A 5,668-nucleotide genomic window follows, 5' to 3' on the forward strand; every position below is an offset into this window, starting at 1 on the left:
TGTTTGTGTGTCTATGTTTGTCCGCCTAGCATTGCTTGACAACTGATGCTGGTGTGCTTATGTCCCCGTTACTTAGCGGTTCGGTAAAAGAGACCGATAGAATAAGTACTGGGCTTACAAAAGAATAAGTCCCGGGGTCGAGTTGCTCGATTAAAGGCGGTGTTCCAGCATGGCCGCAGTCAAATGACTAAAACAAGTAAAAAAAAAGAGTAATATATACTAAAAGAGACTGTAAACACCCGGAAACACCAGTCGGCTATTTCGGTTATTTCCGAAATTGACCGAAGCGCATAAATTACGGGTACATAAACACACAAACACGGGTAACATGGAAGTAAACACAGGCACAATAATTCACACATACACACACATGCACATACATATCCGTATCTAAATAATTTATCAAAATGTATATATATATATATATATTTAAAAAAGGAGATGTGGAACACGAGTTGTGATATATAAAAAAAGGAAATGAAGAAAATGCTGACAAAATAATTTAAGTAAGGGAGAGTGTATTTAATTAGGTGAAAGTTCTTTTTACCGGTTGCGCATTTTTTATGCTTATCAAAAGATATTTTTTAAGAGAGATAGAGTTCCTTTCTGATAGATTTTTTTCTCTTATCAGATAAGAGAAAAAATATATCAGAAAGGAACTCTATCTCTCTTAAAAAATATCTTTTGATAAGCATAACAAATGCGCAAGCGGTAAAAAGAACTTTCACCTAATTAAATACACTCTCCCTTACTTAAATTATTTTGTCAGCATTTTCTTCATTTCCTTATATATATATATATATATATATATATATATATATATATATATATATATATATATATATATATATATATACGACGGGCTTTTTCAGTTTCTGTTTGTCAAATTCACTCATTGTGCTTTTGTCGGCACGAGGCTGAAGTAGAGGACACATGCCAAGGTGCAATGCAGTGGGACTGAACCTGGAACCACGTGGCTGGGAAGCAAGTTTTTTATACCACACAGCCACACCTTCGTTTATATGTGTGTGTATATATATATACATATATATACATATATATATATATATATATATATATATATATATATATATATATATATATATATATATATATATGTATATATATTAATTGTTATAATATAGATATTTGATATTTAGTAGACATACCCTGTGCATTTTTCAATGCAAGGACCCTATTAGGCATGTTCCTGGTGAGATGAATATTCTTTTGGGGAATTTATTGCCAAGCTTCATGCAATAATCTCAAAAAGTCTGTCTTTGAAGATAGTGTCCTGTCCCTCATGTCCAAGAAGTGTTCAATAGGGTTCATATCTGGTGACTGGCTTGACTGACGACGGCTACTATTTCTCCCTAGGCCATCACAGAAAAGCTGCCATATTTCATTGATGGTTGCAATCTTTCCACATCAATTCTTGACTACAGAATCTCCAGACCCACACACGACTACCGTCAGGAAATACAGCAAATTTGGACTCATCAGAGAATATGACAGTGTCCCCAAATGCTAGTGATCTCTCCACCATCTCACTCACCCAATCTTTTCTCCGCTTGATTTTGGCTGGTCGAAGAAGTGGCTTCCTTCTTGCTGCTCTGCCATAGTAACGAAGTTTGTGGAGGTACCTGACAGCTGTTCTGGCACTGGCATCAACTTGTTCTGTTATGTCAGAGGCCTTGCAAGGAGGATTATCCTCCACACTTCTCTTAAAGAGAAGGGTCCTGTCAGAGGGACCTGGTTGATCTGGGCGAGGTGATATAAAGTAACGGTCGCGTACTGTGTCGCGTAAGACATTCTATCTAGAAATATTCTGAAATGTTTACAGCCTTGGATTTTTATCTCATTCTGTTAAGTGATATATATATATATATATATATATATATATATATATATATATATATATATATATAATATATATATATATATATATATATATTACGGGGAAAAATCAAATTTAGGATTGAATCCAATTTTATAGTAAAAAATTATATTATATTAAATTAGAGATAAAACTACTATATTATTAGATATTAAATTGAAGTTTATTCGTAAGATACTTTTTAGTGATATATTTATTATTTGATAGCAAGCATACTAGGTGTATTAAGTTAGGCTTTTGTATATACATGTTTTAATAGTATTAATTGTAGTTTTAAATTTCTAATTAAATTAGATAAACTTTGATAAACTTTAGATATGTTTCGACTAAAGATTGGTCTAGGCCATGTCTAATTTAATAGCATACCTTAGTTATTTCTTTAAATTTATATTAGATAATTATTCCCAATCATAATTATATCTATAGTACTTATAGTAATTATTCGATACTATATTACTAAGAATTGATTATTTCTAAAAGTATTTTACATAAGATTTCTGAAAGTCCGTTTAAGTTAGTTTATTTGTATTTTGAAATTAGCTAGTTCATCTTTAAATATGAAAAATTAAATTTATTAGGTTTTTATTATATACAATTATGTATAGAGATTATTTTAGATCTTGATTATAATATTTATATATAAATTTTCATTGATAATTTATATATATTAGTCATTTTAAATATTTATGTAATTAGATATAGACTAATATTGATATTAGATTATGGGTTATAAATTAAAATTATAAATTAAAATTAATATTTAACATTATAGTCGATTTGGATATAATCATATTTGATAATAGAGTTTATTATAAGTAAAATGATTATATTATATATATTATTTATATCTTAAAAATATTGATTATATTAGATATTTAAACCACCTGATGAATGACTGTAACTCGAAAATTTAAAGAAATTAACAGCCATGAAACGATCGTAGTGTTATATTAATTATATTTTTTAATAATTTTGTTATATATTTAAATAATATAAATTAAATAATCTTATGTATTGGTTTAAGTTTTTCATTGTATGATTTGCCTAATAGTGGTTTTATCTCTAATTTAATATTATATATATATATATATATATATATATATATATTATATATATATATATATATATATATATATATATATATATATATAATATATATATATATCACTTAACAGAATGAGACAAAAAGCCAAGGCTGTTGTAGAGATTTCAGAACATTTATAAATAGAAGGTCTTACAGCTGTTTCCGGGATACTTTATATATCCCTTCATCGGAGACGGTGTGAGAAGATGGTTAAGCAATAGTTATTCTAGATAAGATATGAAATAGGGAGAGAAGTGGAGGAATGAAAATAGACGTGAGATATGCAGGGATATTGCATCTTCAGTTCCATTATTTAGGCAGAATGGTATACATATAATATTCAGGTACCTTGTGATTAAGTTCCAATGGTATTTAAAATTGGCCATTCCAAGCATAGAGCTTGTAAACGGTGTTATTGAATTGAGGGTTTTTGAAGTGACTTAAAAGTTGGGAATGTGTTTGCATGGTCACACCAAAAACAGGAAGAGAAGAAAATAGAAAGGAAAAAAAGAAAGGCAGAGAGAGAGATAATAGAGAAATGAAGAGAGGGAATGTGTACAGGTTAGTGGTCAATCAGGATAAATTGATAGAAGGAATGTGGAGGTGAGGGTAATAGAGAGAGAAAGATATGAATGTGTAAAGAGATGAGAGTGTAAAGAGTAAAGGAGTGTCAGGTAGAAGGAATGGGGAGCTGAGGATTCTAGAGAGAGAAATATATGAGCGTATAAAAAAATGTGAAGGTGAGTAGTAATGAGTGTCGGGTATGTAGCGATAGAGCCTAAGTGAGGGGCAGAGTAGAGGTATTAAAATGGTGGAATGAAGAATTTGGGAATATAGGTTAGGTTACTTACAGGTCAGTGCTTAATAGTAGGAGAATATATATATATATATATATATATATATGTGTGTGTGTGTGTGTGTGTGTGTGTGAGTGTATACACTGTTATTAAACATTATATAGATATATACATGCATACACATACAACACGTACTATATGATTTATATACACGATATAGCATATGTATGTATTACACATGCACACGTATATATACTTGCATATATACTATATATATACTACGCGTACCATATATATATACGCACGCTCATATATACGTGCATATGTATGTATTATCACCCCTGCACACGCAGGTATATATAGCTTGCATATATACACACACATAAACACACACATGTACACACACATACACACACACACACGTACATGCGTACGCACGCATATACATACAAATGCAATTAAATGATTGTGATATTCAAGTGTGAAAGAGGAATTAGATAGGGATTAGGAGTTAAAATGTAAATTTATAAGGTTATTGGGATTACCTAAGGGGTATTATGTAAATATACTGTATGGTCATTTAGGCATTTAGATTTGTGGTAGTATTTGAATGAGTGAAAAAAGCGGTGGTTGCATGTGCTTAGTGCCTCATTATGTTTATTTAGCAGTGTTGGAGAATTGTGCTTTAATATGTGAAGCGCCTCCTTCAGGCAAAACTTGCAGGTTGAGCGTTGACCTCGGTAGGGAAGCCCTGAATCCGGTATGGACCATGACAAAGTATAGGGTATATTTGTATTTTTGAAATGATTTATGTGGTTGGCGAGTGTTGTAGATTTACTATGTTTATCGTATCTAAAAGAGTGGAGGTGAGCAGCATGTCGTTGCTTAAAATTTATGGTTGATTCTATGTATATGGCTGTAGAGTTGTGTAATAGATTAAGGACAGTACGTTTGTAAATTACATTATATCTTCTGCAATGGATTTGTAACGGGCACATGGTTCCAGGACGGCAGTAACAATTAGGTGAATTTGGAGGATTAACTTAGAGCCATATGCAAATCTATTTGTATATGGCTGTAGATATAAAATATCCCGGAAACAGCTGTAAGACCTTCTATTTATAAATGTTCTGAAATCTTTGCAGCCTTGGCTTTTTATCTCATTCTGTTAATTATTTTTTATATATACGCATGCTGATATATGACCTACGTTGGACTTCTCATTCGCATAATCACCGAACCTGGAGCTTAGCTATAGTCTGTACATATCACTTACTCTTCTTGACACCATTAACTCTCATAACCTATATATATATATATATATATATATATATATATATATATATATATATCTATAGGGAGAGTTTACGAAAAAACAAAAGACGAAGACAGGTGGTGTAAAAAACAAACAGATGTATTAGTATAACGCTCAGGAATAGAAAAAGTCCTTTACGTTTCGAGCCTACGCTCGTCTACAGAAAGGGACACAGAAAAAACAAGGAGAGAAAAAATGTGTGTAGTGGCTAACGATCTATCATGGCGACTGACTCGGACAGAAGGGTCACACACGAGTAGGAAAGTAGGGGAGATAACAAAGTAAAGATGACCCCCAACACGAAGGTGGTTGTGTGTATAAGAGAGTATGTATGTGCGTGTGAAAGAGAGCTGGTGGTCTGGACGTGTGCATGTATGTATGTGTAGGTGTGAAAATGTGGGGATGGGTGTGTGGGTGGTGTGTTGTGATGTGATGTGTAATGTTGTATGGTGTAATGTTGTTGGGAGGTGAGGGAGGCGAGAGTGGGGAAAGCATAGGTGGGGTGTGGGCTCGGCTGAGGGTTGGGGTAGAGTTGGGGTTTGTAAGTAGGCAGAGGGTGGGGGGGTAGGGGTGGG

This window comes from Octopus sinensis, linkage group LG11 (genome assembly GCF_006345805.1).
Source record: "Octopus sinensis linkage group LG11, ASM634580v1, whole genome shotgun sequence".
NCBI lineage: Eukaryota > Metazoa > Mollusca > Cephalopoda > Octopoda > Octopodidae > Octopus > Octopus sinensis.